This window comes from Cryptomeria japonica, chromosome 9 (genome assembly GCF_030272615.1).
Source record: "Cryptomeria japonica chromosome 9, Sugi_1.0, whole genome shotgun sequence".
Taxonomy (NCBI): Eukaryota; Viridiplantae; Streptophyta; class Pinopsida; order Cupressales; family Cupressaceae; genus Cryptomeria; species Cryptomeria japonica.
This window is the reverse complement of record NC_081413.1, coordinates 32,992,146-33,011,312: the sequence shown is the minus strand read 5'-3', so window position 1 is coordinate 33,011,312 and position 19,167 is coordinate 32,992,146.

Sequence of the window (19,167 nt, the reverse complement as noted above, 5' to 3'; positions counted from 1 at the left end):
GAGAAACCTTTAAAGGTTGAGATGCAAACACAGACTAATCCGCTAGAGGAAAATAAAAGCAAAATAGACACATTTGATGGAAACAAAGAGGTAATAAAGATAATTGGTCAGCCATCCATCACATCTACAGGTGAATTCAGACCTACCAATGTTACAGAGGTACTTTTGGATTTAATCAAGAAAATAATGGATTGCAATGCATTGGCCTACAAGGCAATTGACAATACTTTACCTATTCTTAAATTGATTGCACCAAATTGTAACATAGATCATATTAAGGATTCTTTAGGTAAATTGGACACATTGTCCAAATTTATTACTGACAATGTAATAACTATTGACAAGGTGAATGAGGACACAATTAAGGAGAGAGTTGAAAAGAAGAAAAACAAATTCTTTGAGGATACTATAAAGAAGTGTACAAATAATATAAATACATTATTACTGGTAAACTCTACAATTTTGGAGTACAATGAGCTATACAAGGAAACATGTAAACCTCACCTTTTGACAGAGGACATAGATAAGGAGATCAATAATACACAGAAATAAATTGATGACATAGCTAATAATATAATTGGTTCATCTGAACATATATCAGTTTTTGAGGAGAAGTTAGAAAAACTTGAGAAAGAGAAGGCAAGGATAAGGTCAAATGCCTGGGAACTTAAAAATAAACTTGGTCCTAAGTTGGACAATCTTATCTTTTAGAGAATTGAAATATCTAAGGCATTAGTTCAAGGAGAGCAATCACCGGAAGAACACATGCATTATCTCACCAACACGATCCAACAGACTGAGGCAACTTTGAATGATAGCAAAAAATTTATGCAGAGTTTAAATTTAGTTTTGGCAGATATTTTTCAGATTGTAACCAACCGGTTACAGACTTTGAGGTGAAATTTTTGCACTCATTTGATTATTTTTGACAACCTTTGTCATTGATGTCAAAGGGGGAGTAGTGGAGAGAAAAATGCTTATGCAGAGGAGATCACTTGCTCAGGGGGAGCACATCTTTTTGGAATCTTTTTGGACTTCAGTTTTTGGATTTTTCTCATGAGTGTTGCCATCAATGCTAAAGGGGGAGATTATTGGCATTCTACACTCTTATGAGAATAGTTGATGTTGTCATTGATGGAAACCAATTGACAATCATCTGGCAACCAACCGGCAGATACCGGCACCAGCAATAAACTTCTACATACACTGGCAGGCACTTCACCAACATCGGCAATAATGCATACCGACACTCAAACTGACATGGAATAAACTTTTGTTTATTATTTTGTAATGTAATTATCTTTTGTAAAAGATGACATGGTACATTGTAATAGACTCATATATGTATGAGATCTTATAGGTCATTTTTATAGAGGTAGATGGAAGAGAGTTGTAATGTGTAATAAGGAAATTTTGTATAAGGTGATATAGTTGACAGCGAAGGTTTTGGTTATTGACTGAGCTTAAATCGGTACTGAACTTGGCATGAGAGATTTTGTTTTGAAGCAGTACATTGTATCGGATTTGATAATCCATTTTGTAGTCAGTGTGACTCTTTATTGAGCAGTGTGCTCTAGGCAGTTGGCCTCCCTGCATGTGCAGACCCCTCATTGTAAGTAGTATTTATTCATTGGCCAGTGAGTAAATATTGCAGGTCACAAATCCTAGTGAGGTTTTTCCCACACCAAGTTTCCTCGTTAAATGTCTTGTGTTATGGTGTGTTTTCCATGTTGTCTTTGTTATTCTTATTTGTTGTATTAATTCGTATTTACCATTACACTATTTTGGGATGCAAAGTTTTAAATAAGTATAAATATTCTACAAACTGGTTGGACACTGATTCACCCCCCCCCCCCTCTTAGTGTCCTTGGGACTGTCATTGATTCTAACACAATACAATATGATATTAGAATATAATTCCATGTCCACCTCACAAAATAATAAAATAATACAACAATAAAACATTATTATGCAAGGTGTACATCACCATTTTCCCAACATTCTCCCACTTGTTGTATACATTGCATAAGGGCCAAGAAGTAATCTATCATACAAACAAGAGACTGATATCTCCACCCACATATACCATCATGGAATCCAAGTGTTCCATCAAGATACCTGCAACAAGAAACAAAGTGACCACCATCTCATACATGAACTCTCCCACCTTTCACCATGCCACTGCCACTGGACATGAAAAGGCCATCCAAAGAGAAAGCCACACAATCTGTCACAACAAATGATAAGTCCTACTCCAACTGACATCTGAACACAAACACTAATCCAAAGGTATCCAATGCAAAGGTAGGTGTTTTACATAGCTGAAATAACACCCACATCAAGTGCTAACACATCAACTATACATGCCTCCAAGGCATACAAACCAAGTGAATAACATCTCATCAACATATGCAACCTGTAACATGCAACCATAAGCCCCAAGTGCAGTACCTGCAACATATATACACCAAGGAACTCCCACTACATAGGTAATGCCAATATTAGAAATGACTCCACCAATAACATATCATAAAAGTGTAACCATATAGTATCAAGAACATCCACATCAATATGAACATCATGTGAACCAATAACCTGCAAGTACCACTCTCACACCATGTCTCCAACATTCTCCCATGTTCTCCGCACCAACAAAAGAAAGAGATAAAGGAACCCCCATGTCATCTCCCACATGACATATCATGAATACAAACTAATCAACACATAGCTCCAAACAACCTCCAATCCAATATAATATGAATACGAACATCTAGGAAGATAACCAAAACAAAGAGAGAAACTCAGTAAATCAAAACCTATAGAATGTCCTTCTACACACACCTCTCAATGCTAATTGTGTCAAGTATGATCTCCTCCATAAAGCTCCAAATGAGAATAGCATAACAACACCCAAAAACATGTTCATTCCCTTGGACCAAACAACATATATAACATGTAATCAACCTGGATGTAAGCCTCTCATAACCAAGAAGATCAAAATAATATCCATTCCCAATCCCAAGGGAATACACCCAATAAACCATCTCCCAAACTAATATCAATGACTGCCACCATCATAATAATAACTCAAATGCACAAGGAGATAACCAATGCCATACATCTCTCATACTAAATCATCTAGAACTAGCTATATATCCATAGCTCAAGATCCATATCTATTAAAGATAAGCATAAATGTAATGCACTTGAAAGGAACAATGGGCAATACCTCTCAAGTAGTAAATTGTTGAGTAGACCAAGAGTGGGGAATGAGAATGCTCACTAAGCTATCCAAGTCATCATGACTCACACTAAGAACAATCTCCTCTCAAGTCTATACTAAGTAAATACTCCTTGAACTTCCTGCTGAAACAACAACCTGCCTCAACACATGCCTCTAATCACAAGAGACTACTAGCATCACCAACATCCTCCAAGTATCCATGAGTACTTGTAACCGATCAATCCATGCCAAACTCCAAATGCAACATAGCACCACCATGAAGTAATCAAGCAAATGATCATGTACCCAATACAAAGAGAACTACCAAGATCAATGTCAAAGATCCAACCATGGAATCAGGAACCTAAACATGACAATGTGATCTATTCCATCTCAAAGAGATAACATGCCTCATATGAACATATCAAATAACCATATCATGCCAAAACTCTAAGCATTCAATCAAGAGTGAGCCATGACATAATATAATCCATCCAAACAAAAAGGATAAACATGTCAAATGAAAGCATAAAACCACATCTATACCAAGAACTCCATGAGTCCTCAAGATGCAAACATCCTCAAATAACATGAAGATAACCATCTCTTAACAATGTACCCACAAATGTGAGAGAACCCTTTGATAACTCAATGATGAACAGTGAGTACCAAACCGGTACTGAGAGGGGGGGGTGAATCAGTAAAGACACAAAATCTTCTACTAAACCGGTTTAACTACAAATAGTGCACTTGACAAACAAACACTAATACCAGTCTAAACTAGATTACTACCGATCAAACATAATGAGACTGTGAAAGACATAAACCAGAAACACTTAGCTTTCCATACAATCTACTCCCTCATTTCCACTTCATCCTTATGCATGAACAGATAATCTATCATCAGAGATACAATAATTTACTAGAACAACATGATTCACCACTAAACAGGAAATAACAAAACCTCATATGAAAGAGGCATCACACATGACACACATATTTTTCATGTGAAAACTCAACTAGGAAAAACCACGATGGGGATGAATACCCACAAGCTATTTTTGAACTCTTTAGAAGTCCGCTCTGTTAGGAGCCTGGTCCGGTTAAAGACTATTACAATAGGTTCTGTTAGAAACTGATCCTGTTAGGGATCACCCGGTAAGGGATGGCTAGAATACCCGGTTAAGAGTTAAACCCTATTAAAGGTTACCTTGTTAGAGGATTTCATGAACTCAATGGCTTTGAGTCACCCTGTTAAAGGATTTACAGCAAGTTGGTTAAAGCTACCCTGTTAAGGGATTTTCCAACTGTTGAAGTGATTAGACATCAACATGTATTACAATGATCTGGTAATAGCACTCAATGCCAATGCAGATCCGTTTTAGTTCCTTCCTTCTGCACACACTTTGCAGGTATCTATTCTCTTATTTGGTCTAGAAAGAATCACGTATCTCTGCACTTAGATACACACACAACATTTGCCAGCAACATCAACATGAAACACAACATCGACCTTATAAGAAACAAATAAGTCAGTAGCATAAACCCTAAACCCTAAACATTTAGGTTGAGCAATTCAGTCGGTTCAATCCTGACCATTGAACACTTTGCATTTGAATACAACGATCTTGAATAGATCTTAAGACAATCTCCATCGTTCGTTCTTCACCGCTTCTTGGAGGCGATAACCCATCACATGTTCTTCACCGTTTGCAGGGACTTCGCACATTCCTAAGGTAGATAGGATCAACCCCCTTCATGCAAGATCCTTCACGCGCACGAGGCTGATGTGGCAACACAATCTGATCTGCATTACAATGCTAACTCATCACATAATGCCATCGGTTGAATCACACAGGCTCGAAACACTTCAACTGGAAACCCTGAGGCTGGGACTACCAACCGGTAGTCATACCATATTAAACCTTGATAGAAAACATTCCATATACCTGGTTCACTTGGACAAACGTACCACTTCACTTTTTACACAAATACCGGTTCACAACATTATACCAGTTCACTTTGCTAGTTGCTTAACTTCAATAAACCGACTCTCTTCAATATATTACTAGTTCTCTCTTCAGCATATTACTGGTTCACTCTTCGGCATATTACCAGTTCACTCTTCAGCATATTGACATCAATGCCAACACAATATCATCATGTCAACATACTCTGTACATATGCCAACAATCTCCCCCTTTGGCATTCATGGCAATATACAAAGATATCTCTCTTTCTGCATCACATCTTCTCCTTAATACTACAGATATCTTCTCCGCTTCACATCTTCTCCCCCTTTGACAACAATGCCAAAGTGGAGGCATGAGCTTCCATGTTCCACTATGCTGCTCCCCCTGAGGAGTAGCATCCTTCAACACATCAATCCTGAAAAGATATAGCAAAGTAAGATCTGACTGATGTGGAGCACAAACCTTTAGTTTACCTCTTGAATGGGCAACACCCCTAATTCACCTCTCAGATATGTAAAAGTAGCCTTCGGTAGAGGCTTGGTGAATAAGTCTACTAACTGCTCCTTACTAGAAACATGTTCCAATACCACCTATTTGTTCTGAACCTTTTCCCTCAAGAAATGATACTTGAGTTCAAAGTGCTTGGTTCTAGCATGTTAAACCAGATTCTTGGAGATGTTAATTGCACTTGTATTGTCACAAAATATACTTATCAGTTCAGATACAGGAACTTTGAAGCCATTCAATACATGCTTCATCCAAATAGTCTGGGTGTAGTTCATAAAAGCTGCAACATACCCCGCTTCTACTGTAGACTGGGAGATACAACTCTATTTTTTACTCATCCATGAGACTAGTCTACCACCAAGAAATAATGCACCACTGGTTGTGCTCTTCCGATCATCCACATTACCAGCCCAATCAACATTTGTGAACACTTTAAGGTTGAAATCATCATTGTATGGATACCATAATCCATAGTCAATAGTTCCCTTCAGATATCTAAGAATCTACTTGATTGCTACCAAGTGGGATTCTCTTGGGCTTTTTTGAAACCTAGCGGTAATACCCACTGCATGTGCAATGTCCGGTCTACTATGCACTACATAATACAACTTACCAATCATTGATCGCTTTTCCTTCTCATTTACCAATGATGAGTCATCCTCTTTTGATAGTTTACAACCGGTCACCATTGGTGTACCAACCGGTTTGTTGTCTTCCATGCCAAAGGTCTTCAACACCTCTTTGACATACTTGGACTGAGTAATAAAGATTCCTTCTTTCATTTGTTTAATCTGCAGTCGAATGAAGAACTTAATCTCCCCTATGAGTGACATCTCAAATTTCTTCTTCATCTCATCTGCAAAGTCATGACTCATCTTGTCATCTCCACCAAAGATTATGTCATCAATAAATACTTCATAGATCAGAATCTGATCTCCTTTTGATTTCAAGTAGATATTGCTATCTTCACTTGTTCTTTAAAATCCAATCTTCACAAGATGAGAGTGCAAGCGTTCATACCATTCTCTAGGTGCTTGCTTCAGTCCATACAAGGCTTTATGTAGCCTACACACCATGCCACTGTCTTCTGATAGGGCAAACCCATCTGGTTGCTCTATATACACCTCCTCTTCAAGTATTCCATTTAGAAATGCAAATTTACATCCATTTGGTATACTTTGAATCCTTTAAAAGCTGCATATATAAGAAGCATATGAACTCCTTCCAATCTTGCTATTGGAGCAAAGGTTTCTCTATAGTCTTCTCCTTCTTCTTGGGCATATCCTTTACATACTAGTCTAGCTTTGTTCCTTACCACTATGCAATCCTCATTCAACTTATTTCTGAAGACCCATTTGGTTCCAATGACATTTTTATGCTCCAGTCTAGGTACCAAAGACCATGTACCATTCTTTTCTATCTGATCAAGTTCTTCTTCCATTTCCTTGATCCAGACTTCATCTTTATGTGCCTCTTTGAATAATTTAGGCTCAAATTCAGAGATCATACATGAGTTTTCTCTGACCTTTCTTCTTGTAAGAATTCCTGCATCTTTGTCTCCTATGATTTTCTTTGGATCATGATTGAGTTTTACATACCTATGTATATTCTTAATAGATTCCTCTTGCTTTTCTTCTTCATCCTCATCTTCATCAACATTAGCATCCACTGGTGTAGGAGCACAATTACTGGTATTGGGCTGATTTGCAACTGGTTCCCAGAAGGTTACTATTGGTTCATCTCCTACATGCTCTCTGCTAGTTTCCTCAGGTTTCTCAGAGTTTTCATCAACCCTTACATTGATTCTTTCAACAATTATCTGAGTCCTATTGTTGAAATGTTTGAGAGCTTTACTCTTGGTGGAATATCCTAAGAATATTCCCTCATCACATTTTGCATCAAATTTGCTCTAATGTTCACTCCTCTTGATATTAAATTTGCTACCAAACACTCTGAAGTATCTTACTACTGGTGTCTTACCGGTCCAATACTCATAAGGTGTTTTGTCCTTACGCTTTTTTATGAGTACTCGATTCATTGTGTAGACTGTAGTGCTCACCGCTTCTCTTCAAAAGGTGTGAGCAACCTTTCCTTGGATCAACATTGTTCTAGCCGCTTCAACCACAGTCTGGTTGTTTCTTTCTGCTAGGCCATTTTTTTGTGGAGTCCGAGGAGCAGACAGTTGCCTCTTGATGCCATTCTCTTCATAGTATTTGTTGAATTCGCCAGAAGTGAATTCTACTCCTTCATCGGTTCTTAAGCACTTAATCCTCTTACCGCTTTCTTTTTCTACAAGTGCTCTGAAGGCTTTGAACTTTCCAAAAGATTTAGATTTGTCCTTCAAGAATGTGACCCACATCATTCTTGAGCAATCATTAGTAAGAATCATAAAATACCTATCTCCCTGCACACTCCTAGTTTTCATAGGACCACACAAATCAGTATGCACAAGATCAAGTAAATTGTCTACAGTGAAAGGTTTACCTTTGAAGGTTGAGGAAGACATTTTCCCTAGTTGACACTCTCTGCACAAAGGATTCTCTGGTTTTCTCAGCACAGGCAATCCTCTAACTGCCTTGATCTTACTAGCCTTCACAATATTATCAAAGTTTACATGGCAGAGTCTCCTATGCCATATCCAACTATCCTCAAACTTAGCCATAAGACATGTAGTGACATTAGCATTTAGCTTAAATAAGTTACCTTTGGTCTGCATACCGGTAGCCATCAGTTCACCACTCTTTCCTTTGATTTTGTCTATTATTATTCAGTTGAGCAACACTCAAAAGGTTGTGCCTTAGACCTTCTACCCAATACACATTGTCAGCACTGCTTCTTCCATTCAGAGAGATGGACCCTCTGCCTTTTACCATACATGGTGCATCATTACCAAAATGAACCACACCACCATCATACTCTTCTAGAGATAGAAACTTACTCCGGTCACCAGTCATATGGTGAGAACAACCACTGTCAATAATCCATTCATTGGAATTATCAAAGCAAGAGACAAGAGCCTTCTTGTCTGACACATCTTCCTTGACTGCTACAAACATAATATCTTCATTTTCTTCATCTTTTGATTCCTCATCAGTGACACCTTCATCAACTGGTACAAAACAGTTTCTCCGGTTTCCTCCTTTGAACTTCTTTAACTTTTCCAGTTTATCCTTGCTATCACCATTAGGACAGTTACAACAATGTGTCCTATCTGGTTACAAGAAAAGAATTTCAAAGGGAGCTTACCTCTATATTTACCGGTTCCCTTAGGAAGTCTCTTGGCAAGAAGAGCTTCAAATTCCATCAGGATCTCCTCATCATCCATTTCTTTGTTCTGTCTTGGTTCATCACTGGTACTAGCTTCTTTGTCTTTCATGGATGGTGCAAGAGATTCTTTGAAGGCTGATTCAGTCTTTTGAATATTGCCATCATAATTATTTAGCTCATAAGTTGTTAGCTTTGCAATGATGGATTCAAAGGATACCTTTGTCTTGTCTACAAACCTCAACTCCTGAATAGCTACAACCCTTATTGCATAGACGGGTAATAAGGATCTCAAAACTTTGCTAACGACAGTGGAATCTTCCATTTTACCACTTGCACTCTTGATATCTTCAACAACAGTTTTGATTCTTATTCCATATTGTTGAATGGTCTCTCCTTCAACCATCCGCATGTCTTCAAACTTTCCCCTAAGGCTTTCTTCCTTAGCTTGTTTCACATGCTCATCACCGCCATAGATATTCTCAAGGGAATCCCATACTTCTTTGGGATTATCTTTGTCCTGAACATCAATAAACTCAATGTCAGATAAACTACTAATTAGGGCTTCCATGACTTGCCCATTCTCCTAAATCTCTCTCTTTTGGTCAACGGTGAGAGTACCGGTAGGGATAACATAAGAATTCTCAACATAGCTCCAATGTTGAGCACCCATGCTTCTGATGTATATCTTCATTTTGTCCTTCCATATTTTAAAGTTATCTCTGTTGAACTTTGGACCTTCCCTCTTCATCATTACAATAGGATCTTTCCCTTTAGCAGTTAAGCTTACAACACAGAGGACTTGGAAGACGCTCTGATACCAATTGATAACTCAATGATAAACAGTGAGTACCAAACCGGTACTGAGAGGGGGGGGGTGAATCAGTACAGACACAAAATCTTCTCCTGAACCGGTTTGACTGCAAACAGTGCACTTCACAGACAAACACTAATACCGGTCTAAACTAGATTACTACCAGTTAAACATAATGAGACTATGAAAGACATAAACTAGCAACACTTAGCTTTCCATACAATCTACTCCCTCATTTCTACTTCATCCTTATGCATGAACAAATAATCTATCATCAGAGATACAATAATTTACTAGAACAACATGATTCATCACTAAACAGGAAATAACAAAACATCACATGAAAGAGGCATCACACATGACACACATATTTTTCACATGGAAACCCAATCAGGAAAAACCATGGTGGGGATGAATACCCACAAGCTGTTTTTGAACTCTTTAGAAGTCCACTCTATTAGGAGCTTGGTCCGGTTAAAGACTGTTACAACAGGTTCTATTAAGAACCGATCCAGTTAGGGATCACCCGGTTAAGGGATGGCTAGAATACCCGATTAAGAGTTAAACCCTATTAAAGGTTACCTTGTTAGAGGATTTTATGAACTCAATGGCTTTGAGTCACCTTGTTAAAGGATTTACAACAAGATGGTTAAAGCTACCTTATTAAGGGATTTTCCAACTGTTGAAGTGATTAGAGATCAACATGTATTACAATGATCTGGTAATAGCACTCAATGCCAATGCAGATCCATTTTAGTTCCTTCCTTCTGCACACACTTTGCAGGTATCTATTCTCTTATTTGGTCTGGCAAGAATCACGTATCTCTGCATTTAGATACACACACAACATTTGCCAACAACATCAACATGAAACACAACATCGACCTTATAGGAAACAGATAAGTCGGTAGCATAAACCCTAAACCCTAAACATTTGGGTTGAGCAATTCAGTCGGTTCAATCCTAACCATTGAACACTTTGCATTTGAATACAATGGTCTTGAATAGATCTCAAGACAATCTCCATCATTCATTCTTCATTGCTTCTTGGAGGCGATAACCCATCACGCGTTCTTCACTGTTTGCAGGGACTTCACACATTCCCGAGGTAGATAGGATCAACCCCCTTCATGAAAGATCCTTCACGTGCACGAGACTGACGTGGCAACATGATCTGATCTCCATTACAATGCTAACTCATCACATAATGCCATCGGTTGAATCACACAGGCTCGAAACACTTCAACCAGAAACCCTGAGGCTGGGACTACCAACCAGTAGTCATACCATATTAAACCTTGATAGAAAACATTCCATATACCTGGTTCACTTGGACAAACGTACCACTTCACCTTTTACACATATACCGGTTCACAACATTATACCAGTTCACTTTGCTAGTTGCTTAACTTCAATAAACCGGTTCTCTTCAACATATTACCGGTTCACTCTTCAGCATATTGACATCAATGACAACACAATATCATCATGTCAACATACTCTGCACATATGCCAACATTGTTCTGCAACAACTAGATCTAAGGCATCCTCCAACATCTGCACACAAAGAAGATCATTCACCAACCAACATGGTGAATACATATCACTTCTACAAGCTTCCACCGAACCGTGATACCAAGCTCTCCATAGCATCATGATAAACCATCTCCTAAATGCACCACATCCAGGTCTACACACATCAAATGAAACATCAATGGTAACAAGTAAACCATGAACTCCATATCAATAAGATACAACCACCACTAATAAACCACCAATCAGGAATCAATCCTACTCCACCAACTCTCACTATCAAAAGCTCCCATTGAAAGTGTAATCAAATAAATAACCAAGCTATCATGACATCATGATCAAATACATGCTACAAGTCCCATGCCAACTATCCAAGTACTATAACATCATCCATCCTCTCATCTCAAAACAACCACACCAATGCACAAATGACCACAGACAAGGTTAACTAACAAGTATGCACCACAATGAATCAAACCTGGTGGATATAGATAGTCCACATCTGAGTCATCCCACTGCAAGTGAATAGGTAGCTAATCCACAACTTACATAACTCTTAGATCCAATCACTGAACATGCAAACTTGTCATCACATTAGTAAACTGCAAACTGAGATATCAAAGAAAATAATCCATGTAGACAACCATGACTCAAACACCAAATCACCATCCGATCTAATTTTCCAAACATGTCCATAAACTAGTACCATAGTCAAAGGAATAGTCAAGGAGATAAGATAAACCTCCTAATACCAAACCAAATCACCACAATAATTAATAGATGCCATGTCAATTCAAAACATTTACCTGCATACCCATGATACCATAATCATTACCTGCATCCAACTATCACCCACATAAAACTCCAAGTCTAAAATCAAGTCCAATCATGACCTCAAACCAAGAACAACATGTAAACCTCTCCATACTCATCAAATTGATACAATAACAACACTAAATTGAATTATGCTACACACCCTCTCCAATGCCTATTCGAAATCAAAAAACCAATTTCGTATGCAAAAGATATGAACAAGACTGCATCAAGTAGAATATTAGTCTTCCAGGCTCCCAAAACATGTAAAAATAATAAAATCACTAAAACAAACCTATACCATACAGTAGTTCTTAGAATCACCTCTCCAACGAGTATAAGAAGTCGAAAAAAGGACTCCCTGAGTGAAAGTTATGCTAGTTGGAAAAAAAAGTCCGATTTCGTTATATGAGAACACATGGACTTAAAAAAATTCAATTTCCCTAAAGTCCATTTTCCAAATTTTTTCACCAATTGGACAATAAAATCTCCAAATTTAAAAATAAAAAAACAATTTCTAGGTGGGGACCACTGGCTGGACCCCACCACCCATCTTCCACTAGTGGCAATTAATTTAGTAACTTATATTACAAAATATTTAATAAAATATACAATGTTGGTTTTTTTTTTAAATTTTTTTTTATTTTATTTTATTTTATTTTTAATTACTACCACCCACATGGGGGGGGAGGGTTTGCAGACCGCCACCCCACAGGGGGCCTGCGGAGGTACCGTTGTAGGTCTACAGTGGTACAACCGCAGACTGTGGTTGTACCCCCGTAGTCTGCGATGGTACATTGACAGCCTGCGGGTACGACGAGGAGTGGGGGTTGGAGGGTGGTGGTCCTACCCCCATATATATATATATATATATTTAAAAATTTTAAACTTTTCAACTAAGCCCCCCGCAATATTTTATTTTATTTTATTTTTTATTTTGGCAAGTTGAATTTTTTTTTAGCGACGAGAAATATATTATTTTTTTTTTAAATTATTTTCTGCAGACTGTGACATTAAACTTGACGGTCGTCGAGGCCTAAAAAAAACAAAACAAATTGCAATCTTTCCAACTATCATCATAATAGGTCGAATTATATATTATTTTCCGTCTCTCGGCTAACCTAAATCCATCCATGAGGTCCGTTTTGTCCCACGGGGCCAAATACCAAATCTCACCCCCAAAACCCTCATTCAAATCATTTTTCAATGATGCCCTAGATTGACCAAATTCTTCCAACCCCAAATCTGCAAACAACCCATAATAACAACAAATCCAAATAACATAGATCTACAATAACAACCTACAAAACCATATATCTTGCCTTGTATTTTCGTTCTTTCATGCATTTATGGATTTCAACTAGGGTTATAAACACCATTAAACCAATAGCTTTGTTACCACTTGAAAGGAAACTTGCAGCCAACTTTTTGATAATTTCCACATAACCTAATTTAGATCTCAACAAAATAAACTCGTAGAATCCACATGCAAAGAATAGACAACATACCCATGAAAAGGTGACACAAGATATATCCTAGGAAAACCCTCATGAGGAAAAAACCCAACCATCAAAAGCATCATCCACCATGTATTATCAACAATGTGTCCATTACCATACAACTATGGAAAGCTTCAGAAACCTAGCCATAACAAGCCATCAACAAGCATTCCATGTGAACAAGCATGAATCCACACATCCCATGCCATGCTTCCTCCTTCACAGATGCTAACCTAGCTAACTAACCAACCCAAACAACTACCCTTGTGGTTGCTTTTATAAACACAAGCTCCCACAAAACCACCAAGTGGTATTACATCAAAACCATGTGCCCAAAACCATGTGACAATAAAATATAATATATTTCCTACCTAGCCTTGACCCACATTTAATATTGGGTACTTAATCACAATTACATTCCCCAATATTAAATAAATACAATATAATAATACCAATGTGTCAGTACAACTCATCAAGTGGTTACAAAAAAATTCCAAGGGAATTTCTACATGTTGCACGTCCATCTAGGTGTTCCTAGGTGCAACAATACAATGTAATTCCATGTCCACCTCACAAAATAATAAATTCATACAAAAATAATATATATATATATATATATAGTAATTATATTTATTATCTAATATAGATATATTATTGGGTGAATATTTTGTCACTAGTGTACCAGTGACAAAATATATGATTCACACATAGCTATGTTGAGAAATTAATCTCTCCTCTCAGCAAGGGGAGGTTCCCTTTGAAATTTCTTCTCTAATTAACAAGAAACTAAAATTTGTGGGTAAGTTTCGGGCATATAACTTTCTTTTTTCAGATTTTATGTATTTTCCCTCCACTTGTTACAATTCTCTATCACTTATGATACTTAAAGAAATGAACAAACTACTCCAACAAATTACACCAAAACTTACAATCAAGAAGCACAAAGTTTTTCTTGAATGTAATTCTAACTAAGCTAATGATTAAAAATGATAAAAAATTTAACTTGCAGATCAAAGTCTTCAAGTATAATTTCCCAATCCCTTAAAACTACAAGTAATGGCAGCAATACAAAGCCTACCACTAATCACTTAACATCAGAAAATTTTCCAAATATGCAAATAGCACAAAGTCTACTTATCACAATTGGAAATCTCTATTACTCACATAAACAATATCACCAATACCAAGGAATTAAAGAACATATATAAGCAGTGAGCATAGGAACATTAACTCATATTCAACTGCATAGTCCCACTTGACTACAACTTATAGCATAAAGGGAACATGCAACTACGAGAAAACTTACAACATCTAGAAATGCAACTACATTAAAATGCATCTACATGAAAAAACTAAGTGTAAAAAAGGGGACACTTTATTCATCTTTCTCCTCGTCATTGGATTTAAATTCTTCAAATTTAACCAAGATGGATTTCATCTCAGCTTCTTCTGGCAAGGCGATGGAACTTGATATGGCATTGATCTAGAATAGAGCATCTTCGGTCTTCACATGTTGCTTCTTTCCATCCTTGAGCAAAGAGGCAAGCAACTCTAAACCAACCTGTTTTTCAAGAAGCTTGTCAAAAGTGTTCAGAGTGAAATCTTGCTCTGCCCAATGTGAGATTAGAGAGTGAAATTCCTAGATGATAGTATCTCTTGTGACCAACTGTTGATTATCCTTACCATATAGGAAGCAAGGGATATTAGCTATTCTTGTTGAAACTTGATCTATATTATCATCACAACCCTTAAATCTCACCTTCAAGATTTGTGACCATATGTTTGATCAATTCATTCCTGTGTGTTAGTAGAGACAAAATTTGAACATACTTTCCTCTTGTTTCTAACACTCTATTCTCTACAAGGAAATCAATGTTGAAGTCCTCCATCTTTCTCCATAATTGCAAATTCTTTTCATTTTCAGCTATCTCCTTCATTAAAGTGGTTTTGATTCCTTGTATTTGACTTTGCATGATTTCAAAGTCTTTCAACAACTTGACTGTTGAATCTAGGAGGAGGGAGCCTTCAGATTCCAACCTTTCAATCCATTGATCCACCATTAGACCCTTAACCCCCACTTGCTCCATTCTTTTGAGTGCTTCTGTATCGATGCATGAAACAATTGGTTCTACCTATTGGGAAGTATGGGTTACTTTGATTAGAACATTGGTTAGTTGCTCACACTTTTCCTTCAATTTCAGCTTTTCAACACATTCTTCATCAAGTCTTCTCATGATAGCTTCATTTGCAGCTCTTGAATCCTACTCCACTCTCTCATAAGTTTCTTCCTCAAGCTTGACAGTTTGAACTGTATAATCTGTCGGTTGGATATTCTCTTTGGTTTTACCTGCAGCTAGCACAATTACCTTGACATATTTTCTTTTACTTACAGGGTCAACCAAGACCCTTGATATTGTCTTTGGCTTTTTGGTTGCCTTTTCCTTCGAAGGAGCTAACTGTTCGAAGTCAAAGTCATCTGGAGAGACAACTTGCTTCTTCCTTTTTGGTGCCACTATATCCAACCAAGGAGGTAAGACTGATTGTGTGGTTGGAGTAGTGACCTCCACTTGGGTAACTACAAGCAAACTAGTAGACGGCTGACTTGAAGATACTTCTGTTAATGATGATCCCACTTGCACCAAGGCCATTGTAGTAATAGGCATCATAGAAGTAATCACAACTAGAATTGTGGAAACTGATACTGGTGGTGGTAGTGGCATAGAGGTTGATAAGACATTTACTATCATGATTGTTGTATGTACTGGTGGCATTGATGTAGTAACATAAGTTATCATTGCAAGAATGACAATTGTGCTCACTAGGGGTGGAGTTTCTATCATGGCAACATAAGTAGGTAGATTTATTAATTGTTGCTCCTACGTAACCCATTTGATGGCTTCATAAAAATCCATGATTGAGTCATCAATCATGGAAGTTGGAATGTCATCAAAGCTAGGAATGCTAGAAAAAGTAACAAATTCTTCATCGTCCCCTTCTTGACCTTGTTCATCATCCAACTCAATATCTTCTTCCTCATCATGTTCTTGTACTTCTTCATCAGAATCAGAGTCAATAGAATGAATCTTAGAATGAACAAGTGATGTTGTGGTTGGAGTAGAACTTTCTCCTTGTTCTTGTTCTTCTCTAGCATGAGAAAACTCTCCCTCTTCTTTTTCTTGTTCTTGTCCCTTGGGTTGAATCCTGTTGCACGGCCGCAATGGAGGATTCCCCTTTATTCGGGCCTTTAAGTGTGAACTTAAATTTTGGTGTCTTTCCCTTAGATTTTGTTGGTGACACCTGCGGTGGGGGTGCCTAAGCATTTTATTTATTCTTGGTTCTTAATTCTGAAGTCTTTCCTACTGGACCATCATTATCTTCTTCACCTGAACTGGCAGGAAGTGATTTCATCTGGATCGACTTTTTCAATAGCCATTGGTTTATGTTGGCATTTGGCGTAACTGATGCAGTTGAAGCTGGATGACTGCATCGGTAAAGGATATAAGTCTATTTGTGATGAAGAGATTGAGATTTTATGAATAGATGACGTGATCAGTTATTTGTGTTGTCATTGCTGGTAACTGATGTTCTTGATGTTTTTTTTGTCATCTAAGTGATTTGGTTTACCGGAAGACAAGGTTTATCGGCAGTGAACTAAAGTCTGTGAAATAGGACTTTAACTGGTAAAGCATAATTGTTTTGATTGGATTGGTCGATTGGTGATGACTAGTGATTTGTAGTTTGGATGGTGAACATGGATCATGGAAAGGTGTATATAAATGGAACCGGAACTTATGATGATTATCAGAAGGCGTGTTTCAAATTTTTGATGAAGTTTTGCTAATGTTTTAGTAGGTTTTAACGACTGGTGAAGAAATCATCAAATCGATAATGATTTATGTTGTGACGGTGATCGAAATTGAGTCTACATGAATTTGGTAACACGACACAACCCACGCGAAAGATTTGATATCTGTTTTGGCATGATTCAAGGAAGATTTTCTTGGAAATCAACGAAACGCTTACTAGAGTGTTTTGAGGATACATATCAGATTTCCGTGATGGGTTAAGATCAACCAACAATTGATATTGTATTGTAATTTATTATTATGATCTGGATAGTGATCTATGATGATCTCTTGTGATCTAATTGTAAATTCATGATGTAATTAGGTTTTATGGCCGACCTAGTTGAGATGGCTATTTAGGTTGACACAGTTGATATTTATTGTGTCGTTGGTCTTAGAGAATGTGTTAAGTTGTCCAAGTGAAGTGTGAGATCTGCCTCAGAGTTTTAGAGTGTTGTGTATAGCTGGATCTGATAAAGCAAGCAGAGAAGTGAAAGTAAACATATCATTTTCTTACTATTGTTCCCTAACAGTTGCAACAAGTTAAATCCCTTAACCGGGTAGGTTCTAACAGGCCTTAAACATTTAAGTCCCCTAACAGGGTAGCTCTCAAAAGAGTGTTAAATACTCTCATGAGGTTGATCCCAATAGATCATCAAGCTCCTAACCGGGATGCAAGGCAAATCCCCTAACCGGGTGACTCTTAACAGGGTCTACTCTTAACCGAGCATATTGTAAGCTCCTAACAGGGCGTACTTCGAAAGAGTTCAAATATTTGTGGGTGCCAACTCCCACTGTGGTTTTTTCCCTATTTGGGTTTCCATGTCAAAAACTTTTGATTTTCATGTGTGGAATGTTTATCATGTGATATTCTTGTTTATATTTCATTTCATGCATTATTTATGAGACACCAGTTATGATGTTTTATCCGAAGTTTATCAAAGGTTACCGGTTCTAATAAGAAGTTGTTTGAGAAATTATTTGATCTTATTGATAAGGTTAATGAGTTGGTAAATGATCAAGTTTATATGATTACTTTGGTGGTGAAAGTATTGATAAATGATTTGATTAATGTGCTAAGCACATCTGATAAAGAGGTTATTAGATCTTATTACAAAAGTTGAGATATTTGTTAAATGGTTTTAAATCTGAAATAAGTTTGATTTTGAGTTAAAGTTTGAATTGGTCTTTATACTGATTCACCCCCCCTCTCAGTATTAACCGGATCCTCATATGATTAACAATTAGTATTAGAGATTTGGTCCTGTGTGTGCAGAAAGCCTAACCGCTTGAGGAAAAGATTCTGAGGAATTCAAGATGATGAAGAAAGAGGGTCCCAAGTTCAACAGGGATAATTACAAGATCTGGAAAGACAAAATGAAGATCTACATCAAAGGTCTTGGTGCACAATATTGGAAGCAATTTGAAACAACGTATGTTGCTCCTACCACTACTTCCTTGACATTGTATGAACTCAGAGAGCAACAAGATAACATGCAAGCCCTAGAAGCTATTGTAAGTACTTTATCTGATTTAGAATATATTGATGTTCAAGGATTGGAAACTGTAGGTGAGGTTTGGGAAAAGTTAGAGACAATCTATGGAGAAGATGAGCATGTTCAAAGAGCCAAAGAGGAAACCTTGAGAGGAAAGTTAGATGACATGAGAATGCTTGAAGGAGAGAATATTGGACAAT